The 17,164-nt window shown below is 37.8% G+C and overlaps 1 protein-coding gene and 1 non-coding gene across 2 annotated transcripts in view; one reads left to right on the plus strand and one right to left on the minus strand.

Moving 5' to 3' along the window:
* The window catches only part of LOC114366076 (vegetative cell wall protein gp1-like), a 139,045-nt gene that overhangs the window by 26,912 nt on the left and 94,969 nt on the right, over positions 1-17,164 (plus strand). The gene's annotated exons all lie outside the window — the stretch shown is intronic.
* Positions 8,394-8,465, minus strand: TRNAE-CUC (transfer RNA glutamic acid (anticodon CUC)). Its single transcript has one exon. It is a non-coding gene; the product is annotated as a tRNA-Glu (tRNA).

The following is a 17,164-nucleotide window of genomic DNA, read 5'->3' on the forward strand; positions in this document are numbered from 1 at the left end:
TACCTACAAGTATTTTGTTAATCCCAAAGTCTGCTGAATTTTTGCTCAAGTTCTTGTTTCGTGATTTCCATCATCGATTACCTATATGCTCATCGATTTGTGTCGATTTATAGTAAAGGTCTATTGTACAAAGCCCGTTTAATGTTCCTTGACCACAGCTTAGAACCGTAACAGTCCCATGTAACCGATATAGCACTAACCTACAACTTGAACAATTGGCTAGCGAAAGCCATATCTTTGATATCCATCTCGGAGATCGCGTTAAAACTCCCAATAAACTGAAAGAGGAAAATTATTTATTGGCTTTTAACATGCTCAAGTCAAGAGCAAATATAGTTGACGCTATTCAAATATGCTTTAGTAAACACGCATGTATTAGCGTGCACGTAACAATGTGAATCACATTTGTGGGTTGATGTGAAGTGATCTGTTATCTTCTAAAAATAACCGACATGAATGGATTTTCCTCGGATGATGAATGGTTACGCCAAATGATGTCAGTGTTATCGAAGATTCCTTTGCCACAAAAGTAAATAGCTAATGAATGATCGAATTTGCATTTGTGTGAAGACTGTAAAAATGCATTGATATAAAACGTTGTGCTGTCAGCGTCAGACAATTTGGGACTAGAAATGTAGGCGATGGCGTTTTAAACGAATCTTCCAACAAACTGTTTGAGAAGACCTAAAAACCAAAATAGTCCTTAACCCGTTCTAGCTTATCTAGATAATTCCTAGTAAGGACATCACCGATTTGTAACTGTCAAAACAGCAACTTTTGGTCAGCGACAAAGCCTTTCTTTCTAAGTACCGCGAAGTTCACCCGTCAATCCGTTGCCACAAAGGGTGTGGTACCCCCTACAAGGAGAGAAATGCCGCCTGACCACGTGACCTTTCCACATGTGGCCGTTATGTCAACTAGCTTTCGATTTCGATCGTCCGACCACCGTGCTCGCCATGTGTGCGCGAAAAGTAAAGCATGTGATTCTTTCTTCAATCTCCGAGATGCGCTAAGTGATTGCATAATAGGATTGAATCTGGTTTAGGTGGAGTTCTTGATGCTTTGTGAAAGATCTCGTCAAGGTCTTAAAAATGTGAGTTCATCGTCATCATCTCAGCCATAGGACGTCCACTGCTGAACATATGCCTTCCCTAGTGCTTTCCGTGGTGTGTGGAATGTGAGTTGGTCGTTTAAACATAACCTATTTATGTAAAATTGCGTGCCGGACAAGGGCCATAATTAGTGCCTTGTAAGAATTCTTCTTACATATTTTGAAACCTTAATTAATATTGTGTATATTTCACCCATAAAATATAGATTTCAAGCTGTGCCGCTGTACGTGGTCATTAATTTTATTCCAGCTTGTTGCTTTTAAAAGCAAAATATTAATTGATTGTAAATTACCAATGACATCGTTGTTTGCTGCTAAATCAATGGGGTGTGGTAGATAAGTAGCTCGTTCAATAGCCATCGATTCCTCATGATTTGTAACTGCCCAGCCCTCGTGCGTTAATAGGTACAGTGAAATAAACCTGAACTCTGGATCCGTATTGCGTTACACCACGTGCAAACTATAAAATTGCAATGGGACAGAACTTAGCTTGAGGCAGCACAGCTATTGCTTTCCATCTAAGCCTTTATACTGATAGGCGTTAAGGTCATAATTGAATGCGATCTAATTAACTGAAAAGGTCGCCAGTAGCAGTAGCCCATTATTAAATTAATATAAATTATACTAAATACGTTTCGAACTGCTAGTAGCCTTGTAGCAATGATTTGTCTGTCATTATTGTACACGTTAGAGTACTTATCTGGTTAAATCGACGTGTGAATGGCAGTAAAGGTCCGAACATGTTTGGAATATGATGTATTTTAAACTTTACGATCTGTAGTAATCATAATATCATCTAATGAAGCAATAAAAATCAAGTTAAGATCGGGATGTGCTATGAAAGAACTTCGATTATTTTTAACGTCAAAGTATGCTTTTAGTTATCTTTATTTTTTAATACCAAGCTGTAAAATGAACATTATATATATTATATTAGAATGTAGATAGGTAATTTTTGATTTAAATTATGTTTTGTTATTCAATGTGAAAGACTCATCTGGGTTAAAAGCACTGTTCACAGATAAGAAAGATGTCAATACATAGGTTCTGAATCGTATCTTGAAGAATCTAACTGTGTCGATTGGATACTACAAGGAAATCTAATAGGTACCTTACCTCTACATTTTCTAATGGAGCTGTTAGGTGTTAAGATGTTGGTATCATTGTAATTACATTGTTTGCTATGTTAATGGTGTCAAATTCTCACACAGCCGGTGTTCGACAGGCGCGAATGAATAGATTGATTTCGTATCAGCAATCGATACACGGCTTAATCGATTTGCGAATGAATCGAGTTGGGCGGATCTTGTGCAACGAGAACAATGTCTGAGCAAAAAGGTTGCGGTTTGTTCAGTAAACGACCGATTAAAGTTCATTATGGCATTTATACGGCTTCTAATATCACAGGTGTTGGGTTTAGTTTTGTTGGTGTGGAAATCCCGTGAATTATCACGGAATATAAGTATTTCATTGAAGTCAAAAACTTGGTTGGTTAGGTCGGTTAGGTATATCTTCACGATTTCTTTTCGTTTTACTCTTGAGACCAGTACCATTGTTAATAAGGGTTTAATCCACTTTGATCACATGGATTTGATCACCCAGGTGATCATAAGTGGACTCCAGGCGACACTGGTGTCCTGAGATCACCCATAAGAAGTCCACTAAGTTTAGGTGATTTTTTATCCATGGGTGATAGTGTCGCCTGGAGTGAGCCTGAAGTAGGGTTTCTGCTCGAGCTTTCTCGAACTCGAGAAAACTCGAGAAATTTGGCTTCATTCGAGACGAGAAAAAAATCACCGGAGCTCGAGAATTCTCGAGTTTCGATTTTGAAGCTTTAATATTCTTGAAAGCCTATTTTCTTAGACAAAAGTAAGTTTTTAATTATTAAATAGGTTAACGTTGCGTTTAGACTGGCCTAGTCTTTCCTTTTCAACCGACTTCAAAAAAGGAGGAGGTTCTCAATTCGACCCGTATGTTTTTTTTTTCTAATTTGATTTGCAAGTAATGATCTTAACCGAAACTAATAATGTTCACCTACGAGTATGCTATATTTTATTATGTTTGTATAACTGACTGATTTAAAGACTGACATTTTTTTGTTAACTGTCTGTCATTTTAGGTACTCGTAAATACGTTTATTCAAGTCGTTATCTTTAAGTTTAAAAATTTATTAAAAAGTGTTTTTTTGTTTGTAAATGTAGGTTTATTATCGTAATTTTTCAATTAATTTGGACTTGTGTTCTTTGGAAAACAAGTGATTCAATTGGAGCTCCAGATATTTATTGTTATTCATCCTTAAAGTACACGCGACTTTATGACTTTTGTTCCTTTAGTTAATTACTAAGTTATAATTTTATCCTACTAATACTATAAATGCGAAAGTTTGTGTGGATATCTGGATGTTTGTTACTCTTTCACGCAAAAACTACTGAACGGATTTTGTTGAAACTTTACAGTATTATTGATTATAGCCCAGACACATTATAACATTAATAAAAACCCGTGTTTTTTATTAAATTTCAACCGATTTCAACAGATTTAATTAAAAGACTCGAGACCCGAGAAAACTCGAGACTTTGGCCTCGAGAATTCCCGAAACTCGAGAAAAAAAATAAGTCGAGAAATCAGAAACCCTAGCCTGAAGTCTACTTTCATCACCTGGGTGAATAAGTACGCATACCCAGTTTACACAAGTAACTTTTAAGTTTTAACTTAACTCTAAAGTTACAATAAGTAAGTTAAGTGCCTACATAATCAAACAGATATTAATTTCATACACATTTCACTCAATATGTTCGAAAACGTAAAAAAATTATAGTCATCCTTAAAAGTCAACAATATCGTGTCGTACCGTTACAAAACCACTCATCTGAATAATCATTGGTGTTTTCAATTATTAACACTCGTTTATCGATTGCATACATCGATTACACTTAAGTGTCCGATTGTCGTGACTCGATCGGTAAAAAAAGTATTTAACAATGTCGATTATGGAAGCACTCGCAATTATCTTGTGCCTGTAGGCCAAGGATTTGATTTTAAAACCACCTCTTTGTTAATTAATAGTTGAATTAAAAACATATTTTTAACTTCGCTCGGCTTTGTACGAAGGCTAATTACGGACCTATATTTATCTTGAATGTTTATTGATATTTCTGTTTAATTGTTTTAACGGCTTCAACGTTGATCACCGATGTTATCTTGTATTAAGTTTTCGTTTTATAATAAGCTGCGTTGATTTTATTTTGGTTCATAAAAATTATATAAACGGAAGTTTTATGGCAAATAATAAAGTTTCAAAGTTGATAATTTGGATTTTATCACAAAAATAAAAGCGAAAAACGATTAGGATCCGGTTTCTTGCGAAATAAAAGCCAAAATGAATAAAACGGAAATGCATAAAAGTAAATTGATATTCAAATTAAATAAATGAGATAACACATTAATTTTTAGATCATACAAATGCTTGTCGGTGCAGAACACACTGATGTGGTAAGCGTTTGGTAGTGGGCCGACGAAAATCGACTTTTGGGGCTATGAAATAATGTCAACTCGAAATCAATTAGGGATTTCACACAAATGTTGAATATTTTGCCTTTAAAGTTAGTTGAGTTGTTACAGTGACATTGACATCATCGTCATGCCATTATTTGGCTTAGGACAAAATCTATTGGAGAATTGCGTTATGACTGTTCATTCAAATTTCTTCAATTGATTGATTGTGTCAAATACCTAATTACATATTGTATTTCTGGCTCAGAAAGCTTTCAGAGCTGAGACATGGTAACTTGGTAATATTATATCTATCATATTACTGTAGCTGTCCGATAGCAGTAGGTTCTGTTCTGCGCCTAATTTTCAACTTGTGCCTATTGGTTGTTATCGCGGACCAGCGCTCAAACGATCTAAAACATTAGTAGCGCAGGCGCAGCTGAAACGGCTACCTTTATCTGAGGTGGTTGCCCTCTTAAGATGCTATAAAATCATGGTGATCATCAGTCTGTTCAATAAATACTCGTACGTATCTACTACGAGTATTATTTTAACTACAGACGTCTCTAGATTTACACCTTTATTGTTATTTAATTTTCTAAAAAAAAAAAGAATACAAGATAGTTCTCCAGACAGATTGAGTTATGATCTTTTAATGACTCAAATTTGCACTCAAATTATTGTAATTTGAGCGTGATAAATCCACTTTTATAAAAATATCACTATTCCATACTTTGTTGTAATCAGTTTCTTCAACTTCAGTGCTTATTATGGACCTACGCTATGTCTTGAATTGAGGAAGTATCCTTAGGCCACGGTTGCATATGAACTCGCGTTATTTAGGTTCGTTCGTTTCAGCCAAATGACGTCCACTGCTGGACAAAGGCCTCCCCCATTTTTTTTTTTTTTTTTCGTCAGGAAATGCATGAAATTGCATACCCACTGGCCCGGGGGAACCAGTGGGTTATGTAAGGCTCTCCCTGCCAGATGGGCAGGGCCTACTCACTAAAACCTGACGGTGTCCTCCCAAAGTCTTTGGGACGGTGCTGCGAGTTATTGTCCGAGCTAGATGGCCTAGACATTCTTTCGCGGCTCCGCCCCAGACTGTGGCTCGCTCTGTTTGAGCAAGCGACGACTGGCTTCAGGGGAGTAGTACCTCCCCTGGTCTTCGCTAACGGTGCGCGTGAACACATGCGCGCGCCGCCGCCACGGGTCCTCCTTTAGCGGCCACCAAACACCCCCGTGTCTAGTGCCCGAGGACCCTTAAGAGGGGGCATGGAGATGGTAGTGTCTCCTGCGGTGTCCTGGACGTCGGCGACGGTTCGGTGGAGCGTCAGGCGAGGCCTCTCGCTCCCTCTCCGCCGCTTCTTTCTGCGACATGACCTCCTCGCAGAAGTGGAGCACCGCATGCCATGCATCTGGGCTCTCTACTCTAGCATACGAGGCAGGATGACCCGTAAGGAGAGATCTTGTCCTACCTGTTCCACGAGGATTTCGCGCTCTGCCACCCAAGCTTGGCACACTTCGAGTGTGTGCTGCGCGGAATCCTCGATGCCCTCTCGACAATGCCAGCAATTGGCACTTTGCTCCCGTCCTATCCGAAATAGATAGTCGCCGAAACAGCCGTGGCCAGTTAGTATTTGGGTCGCTCTATAAGAGAGACGACCGTGTTGCCGCCGTACCCACTCCTCCAACACCGGATGTATGGCGCTTATGGTACCGGCCTGCTTTGCTCTGGGCCAGACGGCGCTTCCATGTCTCGTCCTCTGTGCCTCAATCTCTCTGGGTGCTGGTCGCTGATCCTGAGCTCTTTGGTCTCCTCGCCACTGAAAAACTGCGGCGAGGACCAGGGAGTCGAGATCCCAGGGTAGGGTTCCGGCTAAGGCCAGGGCTGCGTCTGTCGAGATGGTGCGGTAACCTCGCACCACTCTTGTTGCCATGAGCCGTTGGACAGCAAGGAGCCTTTTGGCGTTATCTCCAGGAAGGGCGTCAAACCACACAGGGGCTCCATAAAGGGCCATGGAGCGGACGACGCCCATATATAGCTTCCGACACAATCTGTCTGGGCCTCCGGTACAAAGGCCTCCCCCAAGGATTTCCATAACGACCGGTTATTTAGGTACTGTTAAACATGTTTGTACCCTTATATTTATTTATGGAGTAACAGGCATACTCACTCACGTTATCTTTCTTTTTACAGGTACGATGTCGTAAATATTTACAAGTGCAGCGGCGAATGCACCGAGTTTTTTGGTAAGATACAATGTATTATCGTCACTAACATTTTATACTCACCTCAAAAAGTATTCCAAGCCAATAGACACTGGTGAGTGATTTTAGAAGTTTTTGCAAAGATATTATGATCTGTACAGTCGAAGTCACATAGTGGATTTTATCACAGATAATTTTCACAGTTTATATTGGCGTGGACTCTATAGTCCTATGGCTCTATAGCTTATCCTTATTTTCCGCCATCACTATTTATCTACTTACATATAGGTAGATATGCAGGCAACAGCACATCAGTCATCAGACTACATTTTTAAAATGTCATAGTTTTGGCTTGAAATGTCGTCTGTACTAAGCTTTTAATCTGCTGTCGTCTGTTATACAATCGGTCACGGTTCCAGCTGCCCATTTCTGGTCATGTCTCGTTCTTTCGCAAAGAATCACCATTTGATGAGAGCGAGAGAAAAAATATAATGGGTAGCTGGAACTGTGGCCCACTGTATCTAAACTCTAAGCTCATTCAAAAAGTTATGCTCAAATCCGTGCAAGCGAACAATGCCATTATGACTTCATACTGGCCAGTCTAATATTCCCGTAATGCCGCAGGAGTAAAGCCCGCGTCCTGGCGGGAAATGCTATTTCGAATTGTTTACGGCCATCGCCATCCATGGCTAATAAAGACGGCGCACGCGCAGCTTTGTGGACGCGGTAAAATGGGGTTTACACGGACAGGGCTTTTTTGATCATCAATCAATTGACGTGCCTTTTTCGGATCGCGACTCTGTCACAGATTTTGCTTGACAATATAAGCCGATGATGGTATTTTTTTTTAAGTAAAAAACTTTTTCTTCAGTACAGTTTATTGACCAATTACTCACCAAATAATTAATCAAACTATGTAATACCTAGATATAATTTTATGTACAGTCACGGAATGAAAAGGTTCGTCAGTTTTCAAATTGATTCCTTCAACGAATCACGAGCACATATTACCTTTTGAAACTATGTTACAGAATAATCTCGAGTTAGAGAAAATAATCTTTAACTGTTCGTCAGTAAAGTTCAAAATTATTCAGATCAAAGTTGTTTGACGATTTAACTTGTCAAGAAGATTATTATGATTGATAAACTACAACCTTCTTGTTGGTTCAACCTGCCATTATCTATTAAATAAAAAAAACTACACTTTGTAACATTGCACTGATGGGATAGAAAAATAAACAAGCAAAACCTTATTCGTTAGCAAACGTCATATTTATTTAAATGTTAGCAGCACTGTTTCTTGCACTGTTATGTTGGCAGGTTTGACTCTTACAGTACCTAGTGCAAGCGAAAACCGACACTAAGGTGACGAACCTTTTCATTCCGCGACTGTACAACTAAACAACCATGCAAAGGGGAATGCCCTCAAGTTTGAAAATGCATGTAGAGTGAGTTCTATGCCTATTTTTGGATTTGGAACATGATCGCGTGTCTAAATATTTTTTTTCTTACAAAACTGCGTATAAAAAAAACATATTTTATAAAAATAATAAGAAATTAAAATGTAGGCCAAAAATTTTTCCGATACCGGGAATCGAACCCGAGCCTCCTGGGTGAGAGCCAGGTATCCTAGCCACTAGACCATATCGGATGTTGAGAGACGACCGAAATAACTGCGCAGTTAGTGCATCAATCTATAATTAAAATGTAGATTAGTAAAATAAATAAATGACATGCACGATGTATCTGGCCCAATAAATATTCTGTTATTTTTTTTACAACATCATTAAAAAAATTCAACAAGCTCTAAATGAGCCATGATAACTTGTGACCCGCCCGTCTGACCTACTACTATAAAAAAAATTGTATGGGTCAAATTCTAGTCTCCAACAAGCAAATTGGGTAGGTAAACCTGTTCTGACCCAAATATGCCCACAGTCCAATTTGCATAGCGATGACATCACGAAGGATGCGCACGCGCTCAATTGTCGCGTAATGTCGCGCGTCCGCTTACTATAATAGGTATAATCAACTCTAATTGCGTGATGATCGCTGTCCTCTTAATTGGTGTTATGGGGCGTCCCCATGAAAAGCCTGATCCCATAACCCATGGCCCCACACTTCTATTTGTGCCTATACACAACCCTAGACTAGTGTGCGTATAAAACTTTTAAACTGAGTTGGATCAACTTACTCAAACCGTGACTAAAACATTAACTGGTGTTTTTTATAGAATTTCACAGATTGTGACGTTGGTTAAAGTTAAAGTAAGATGGCGCAACTCAGCCAGACATTGAATTTTCTGAAAGCTTATCCCGCTTGCGCTGTCACAAAAATAATTTTTTTATATCTAAGTAAGTGTGTATTGTATTGACTAAAATGTTTTCGAGCATTTCAAAAAATAAAAAATAATCTTTTTCTACTTTTTGTATAAGCAATAAATAAAATAGGTTAATATTTTTAATGATAATGTTTAACAATTAAAAGTAAAACAAAACAATATTTTTCTACAAATCTGTCTGAACAGCAGAATTTCCAATCAAAATCTTTACTGGTGATCGCCAGGTACATTTTTACCGCGTACTAAAAGGCGTTTGAACAATAAACAAGCTATTCTAATACCTCGAGTCGGGTATTGACTTAAAAACTCCATTTATAGAACTACAAATAAACTGAACCGTCATTGTTTATGTTACTCTTTTAACCAAAACGGCGCGGCGGTGATATGATGACCACAGTAACTTTTATAAGACTTTATATCGTAGTTGCAATCTAGTCTGGTACTAAAAATACCAGCCTAGTGCCATAGCCTGCCTTCTTTGAATAGCTCATGCCTGTAGACAGTAAGTTCCAGGCTACACAGGCTAGGCTACATAGTTGTCTGCAGTAGAAACACGTAATTTTTGCATCTAAAAAATAAAAAAGAATAAAATAATCTAATTACATAATTTATTTTTAAATTGATGTGTACCGGCAGTTAGAGGTAAGATAGTCAGTTCTTCTATGGTTGAAGATAAGGGGGCGTCCATAAATTACGTGAGGCTTTTAGGGGGGGGAGGGGGTCAACAAAAACCTCACCAAATCTCACGTGGGGGAGAGGGGGGGTCTCGAGAAATATCACGTATTTTTTTCCACAAGAAATAGAGAAATAGTTTGCCAGAAAACTGGCTTAAATCTTAAGTAAAAAAATTGGCCAAGTGCGTGTCGTGCCACGCGCAGTGTAGGGTTCCTTAGTTGTCCGTCGTTATCACAATATATTTCAGAAGTAAGCAATTACTTCATCTTAAGTCACTTTTAATATTTTCTTCTAAGGAATTTTTATTAGGTATGAAATTTTTTAATACATGAGTAAAACGACTATTACTCTTGAACTAACTGATCTATCTTAACCGCTATAGTTTTCCTTGAAAGTTCATAAAAAGCACTATAATCTTGAATTTTTCCAGATTTATCAAGCCAACAGTTTAGTTTTTAGCGGGGGGGAACGCCCTACTCGGACAAAAATTGGCACTTTAAACTTTAACATTTTGACGAAAAAAAAAACTATCCCCACTTTACATGTAGGGGAGCTAAAAAAGGACCCTAAAAAGATTTTTTTTTTTTCAAAATTTTCTCTACAAAATTACAGCTCCCTAGTGCCAATAGTTTCCAAGCAAAACCTCGGACAGACAGACAGCCAGACAAAAAATGACATACATTAAATGTATGATGATTGTACAGCGTCCCTAGCAGATACTTTCAAGAACTAAAATCTTAAACTTTATAGATCTTTTTGATGCACTCGTTAGCAACAACGTTAAAGCACACAAAAAAAATGTTTCTCAGTTATATTACTCCAAAACTATTAAATTTCGGATTTTTTTTAATATCACGTGAGATTTGGGGGTGGGGGAGGGGGTCAGGCAAAATCTCACCAAATCTCACCAAGGGGGGCGGGGGGGTTGAAAAATAGCCAAAATTGTCTCACGTAATTTATGGACGCCCCCTAACGGGTGAAACTCGCTTCCACCTTCGGCCTGACCATCACTTTTCAACAAGTGAGATGCATGCAGGCCAATAGCTTCCTCGATATCAGAGTAAATACAAATGGTTAAAAAAAGTTACATCATCGGGACCGTGTAAACCCCCCACGCATTGATGATCATCCTAACTGACATAAAGGTCACACAGGAATTTGTGTTTTATTAATTAGTGATAAAATTCAAGTTTGTCAAACATGTGTTGTGTAATAGTGTTGTACAGGCATTAGTTCTTCACCGGTATGATTGTTGGTTATTCCACAGTAATTTACGAGTCCAGTTCGGTCCGAAACAGCTGTCGGCTGTGACGCCGCTCAACGTAGCTTTATCGCCCATAAACTCTGAAAAGACTGCGCAAGCGACGCGACGACGCGACGAAACGAAGGCGAGTCCCGTACGTTTCCTTCTCAAAATTGAGTGAGGTACCATAGAAAATGTCTTAGGCCCGATTCGACCAAACTTTTATCCGAGAATAACTCCTGGTATAACTGGTTATTGACCGTTTCAGTATGGGAATAACTGACGATTTATTCTGAGATTAATATTTACTCTTGTTTGGTCAAATCCACCCTTAGTGAACTAAAGATGCTTGCTAAGACTGTCCTTCAGATGGCGTGTCTCATGTAATAATAACTGTAGCGTATTAATAATATTATAGAAGCATTTAATTAAGTAGTTCACGAAAACCAGATCAAGTAAACCTAAAATATTGTGAAAAAATATGTGAACAACTTTATATTATTTACAAATGTGTAAAAGCGGCGTTGCGGATGTCAACGATAATTATCAGATTAAATATAAAACGCTTCTGAAATTAATATCTTCTTTGAAGATCGCTGTCGAGACGCAGATTAATCAAAACGACGATTAACGACGTACAATTTTACGTTGAGAAATGCGTTTTTGTTACAAGGTCGCAGGATTGAGAATAACGCGTTGAGTGATAGCCGTGGTGTTTACAGAGGTACCTGAATGTAAACAACCCATGGTTTTTGTAAACCGTACGATGACAGCGTGTTTAGAATAAAACTTAAAATATCTACCTTTGGATCTTCCGATCCACGTGGAGTATGCAGCGATGATTTATAAGGGCATGAAACATTCTACGGTCATTCACATAAGGAAATCAGATTGTAGTATGAACAGAATATTGAAAATAATTAAAAACGTATTGACGCCCAAGTGAAAGAGCATGCAAAATTCAGTCCACCGAAATAGACCGTCCCGGACACAAATATCGCAAGGGCGTAATGTTGTCCATCTGTCAGTCACGCGGTTAAGACCGCGGAGAGACGATCTTACTCCTGTCAACTTTTCACTTTAGAATCCACTGAAAAATGCTGTCATAAAACGTGACGTGCGATGATCACTTGTTGACGAATGCTTGATATTTCGCACCCTTCCTGGAATAAGTACGCAAGTGAAAAATGCCAACTTTTCAGGAGCGTAAAAAAACTGTCCTAAAAATTTATTACCATTATTAAAAATATGTGTTATACATCAAAAGATAGCTAAAAATGTCTGTGAGGGGCCTATGTATTTATATTTAAAATACACTTAATAGGTTTTGAGAAAAACTTAAAAAAGAGCGTTGCGTACTTATTCCGCGAAACATATTTAACACCTTGTTGTTGTAATTATGAATATTGCATTGTTGACATGTAAAGGAATACATGCTGTTTGGTATTATTGCAGATAACCACTTATTGGCGTTCAGATTTAGTCGTGCATTCAACGTGTAAGTGTAGTTTACGTAGTTTTTCCTCGAACTATTCGTATTGATACATACCTTGTCACGCTGGCAATACACGCATAAGCTGATAAATGAACACATGCGGCTCTGGAAAGATGAAAATTTATCACGATAACTACGATAACGATTCACTGAAGAGAGAGACAGAATTTAAAATGGATCTTGTACTCATAAAGACCGATAATTTTACCACGTGGTAAGTAATCATTGGGACGAATTTTTGATAAACACACAGTCTTACAGGGGTATTTAGTGCAAAAAGGAGTGGATTGGATACTTAAATGACTGAAACTAAGTTAATTTGTGCTTTGTTAATGACTTAATTACATCTAAATAAATGTATCAATATCGGTTTAAAATACAACATCGCCAAAAGCTTCGCAAAATATTAGCAACTAGACTTGCACAAAGATATCTACGTAGAAAATAACGTATCAATTGTTATATATTATAATGCGAATAAAAGCTTCGTGGAAGAATTAGGCATCTAGACTTGCACAAAATTACCAGCATAATGTGCACAAAAGTTTCGTGGAAAAACTACGCAACTGAACTTGCACTACGATACCCACCAAATAATATCCTAAAATAAGTATGCAACAATAGATACGCGAAAATGTTTTTTAAAGTCTTCGTGGAAGATGTACGTAACTATTAATATGCTATTATTCATACGGAACTTTATTAAACAATTAAGTGCAAATGAATTTACTTCGTTTTTGCTATGGAAATTTAGATGTTTTAATGTTGCAATATTTTACTTATTTGTACATAATTTCTTCATTTTTAAGAGAAAAATTATGAAAAAAATTGACAATATGTATTACCTCCTCCTCGATTTTTTAGTGCAATAAAAAAAATATCGCACAAGTGGACTTGCATACTTCTTCCAGGGGGGGTGCGATTTCAGAAATGCACTCGAGCGTTCCGAGATTGTTGGCTAATTCCGTGTTCCGTGTGAGAGAAAACTGAATTTCTATCTTGATGCAACGCATTGAAACGGAGAAAGTGATGTTGATGAAAGAATTATGTGTGCAATAAATATTTCATATCATTGTGCCATTAGAAAAATGTTCAAGTTCAGAATAATAATAAATCGAGTCGAAATAAACGAAACTGAAAAAAATAGTATGTAGGTTTATATAGTTTTCAAAATCCACACGACTTTGAAAGTAGTAACTCATTGGTTTTAATTTTAGCAGTCATTTGTCAAGAACCAGGTATGTATTGCAAATGGTGCCAAACGACGGATCTTTTGTAGTCTAGCTAGACATGACTCATCGAAGGTATTGGTCGCAGCCAGAATTTTGTTCGGTTTGCATTTTTTACATCGGAAGCGATGGACATCATGTGATTTGTCTATTATTGAGGAAACAAGGAAAAGGAGTGAAGTTAGTGAAAAACATACTTACCTACCTAATAACTGGTGATGGGTCGACCAATGCTCTACGCTTAACGGCAGTATGCAGTGATTTGATTACTGAATGAGCCAGCTCTGGTGTTCCATGATACCTGAATAAGAAGGCAGTTTAACAAAAAAAATAAGACAGAAAACGAAAATGATTTTTATTATATTACAGAGAGTTAATACATGTTGTATTTTGTTATTTACTTATGTCCCACATTGTCTGGAAGAGATCGTTTTTTAGACAACGCAAATAAAATTTTCAGATTAGTGTAGTATGCATGCAATGAAGAATCCCTATCTTTCTTTGCGTATAAATCAATTCATGTCTTAATAGCCAGAATGTGTCAAATAGACATTGTGAATTTGTGATACAGTTGCGTGTCTATGACTAACACCCCTCAATGGCACGCCCCGTCAGCGTTACGTCAGCAGTCCCAGTAGTTGTTAATTAATCAAAAACCGCTCATCAATTAGCCGAGTGCTTGTTATAAATAGCTCGCCCACGTGTCATTTCTGTCACTCGCACTTCCACCTGTTCAGTGGGCGGCACTTACGTGAGAATTCGCTATCGACTACGCCAATGAAATTTAACACCTGTAACATGGGCTAGACAAACTGACATTCGTGAAAGTTCCGATTTCAAAATTGTTTCACGGAGCGAAGTAACTTATAAAAGAGCGCTAGAGCGAAGCGATTTCGGAGTTACATCTGTCACATTTGTAATTTTGTCTAGGAGAACTCTAGACAAAGTGATATTCGTGAAAGATCCACTGAAGATCACTCCGCTACCCTTTTTAACTCAGGTGTTTTAAATTAGTACTTGGTTACGTCTATTGATCATGAAATTGAACTGTCGGGTATTTTACTTGTCTTACAAGCAAAGTTTTAATTTCATTTGTTCATTAATTCAATATTTATGTTCTTTGTACAGGTATTTTCGATATACATAGTTTGCTTTCTCTCCGCTAGATGCCGTGTAACATGAAGTAATCAATTGTGATTTGTGGTATAAGTAAATACTTATCATAGTTAATTTGTGTTTTCATGCCCATTTGTATAGTTGTTATTATAATAATCAATTTTAATTTAATAAATCAATTTTTTACTTTTTTGGAAACATGCGTCATAATATAATTAATGTTTCCAAATTCCGCAAAATATATTAACCGGTTTGTTAAATATGTTGATGTTCAATAGGTTTTGAGGAAAATAATATGACAAGGATATCCCTTGAAATGATAGTGAACCCACTAATTCTTTAATGGACAGATCCAGACCATTATAGTATTGCAGGGGAAGCGTAAACCCAAAGAAAGCGAGACCGTTTTGGCGAATGTGAACCCGATTTCCGGCGCGACCCGGTGCAGTCATTAGCTGGCATACCATGAAGTCGTGCAAATTCTACGACCCCCTGTCTGCGTGGATTTATAAATAATCCCGGTGACCAGTGGCGTCGGCGGTGCGGCACACCGCGGACGGCGCGCGCGCACGCGGCGGACGACGTCGCGAACACGCGGCGAGCATGCGCGAATTGCGAACGAATGGACGCGGAATGAAGTGGGAACGAAAAGTTTTTGCAACAATGTGATTGTGGTGCGGTGATCGGCTTTTGTTTTGTGCGAAAACCCGTGCAGTGGTTCCAAAGAAGTTATTGTCATTTGTTTTGAAAATTTGAACTACCATTTCAAGTGCGAGATTCGCTTGGAATTCTCACGCGTGCCAAATAAGAACCAAACATGTCAGATGCAATTTACTACTAACATATTGTCACTATCATTCAGTGTATGCGATGGCTCCATTAGCTTCTGTAAACTTGGAGGTTCTTCGTCTGTGATGAATTACATTTACTGTGGTTGAATGTGTCGTAGGTCTAATTGCGTCTGCCTTTTCCTCAACAAGAAGACTGTGACTATGTCCACAAATACATCTAGACGGCAAAGTATGTCAGTAATGCAGTCTGGTTATCGCTAGTCTCTGAAGTAGGGTCTAGTCTTTGTCTAGGACTAATATTGAATGCAGACGTTCCCTGCAAAATCAAAGGCAGATGATTCGCATATTTATTTTCTTCTTGATAACTTGACGCTGTCCAATTATTCTGGAAACCATTTTCCTTGTAATATTTCGTGAGAACTGAGATATAATAATTTTTTGAGAGCAAAAGGGATATCGATAATTTTTAAGTCCTCATTTGTAGGGCGCGTACCTACTTAGTATTATTTATCCTTTGGTTATCCTTGACTTGAGTTGTGGTTATTTTGTTGACATTTCATTTACAACGGTCAGTACTCAGTACGTATAGAGGTTTATGTAACAAGGTTATACAAGATTAAAAAGAAATAGAGTAATCTACTTTGATGTTAACTTAACTCCCTGCTTCTTCATAGCTTACTTGGACATCCGGCATAGAATTCTGAGTATTCAATGGTACTCAGAAGGATGTTCAAACCCTTTGTTCTTAAGTCGATGTAGTAAGGGTGAAAATTGTACAAATAAAAAGGCTTGTTTGCTTTTGCAGTGTCGTAATGGTTTCGAGAGGCTAATTCCGCCGTTCGCGCACGTCTCATTAGTGTCTTTGCGGATCCATTGTTACTAAAGTCTCTATTTTTAAAATATAGACGTTTTTTTTTGCTAGGGCTGACAACAAACTAATTTTTAAATATAATATTTGTGATGTTTCCTCATTTAGTTTTTTTGACCGTTCCAACCCCTTGCCGGACAAGCATTTTACGGTATCTGCCAAAGCCACGATCAGCCAAACTTCATGATGCACCAACGTTCTTACCTATGCCTATGCTGACAAACTTTCAGCTTTTATAAAATAACGTAGTCGTTCACTGGCTTTTGCTCTATCATGTTTATAGTAAAGTTCATTCAAAATAATAAAAATTCATAGTTTAGTCTCTCGGTGTGCTTCAATCTTCTGAAGGTGATAGCACAGTGATAGTAACCTATAATTAAAAGCAAAAGGTCATACACATTTATAAGGTTATTACTTGTATAATCATGCAAAAAATATGCAATTGACTTCGCACATTCTTCATTTCTCTGGTAACGGTGGTTTATTTTTAACAAAAAGATTAATGTTTGAGTGTTTAGCACTTATTCAATCAGTTCGATTGTTTGTGTTATGGACTCTTGAGAGTTTTTGTAAGTTATTTGATTTTGTTGAC

Source organism: Ostrinia furnacalis, unplaced genomic scaffold (genome assembly GCF_004193835.3).
Source record: "Ostrinia furnacalis isolate ACB-3 unplaced genomic scaffold, ASM419383v2 OfSCF0526, whole genome shotgun sequence".
NCBI lineage: Eukaryota > Metazoa > Arthropoda > Insecta > Lepidoptera > Crambidae > Ostrinia > Ostrinia furnacalis.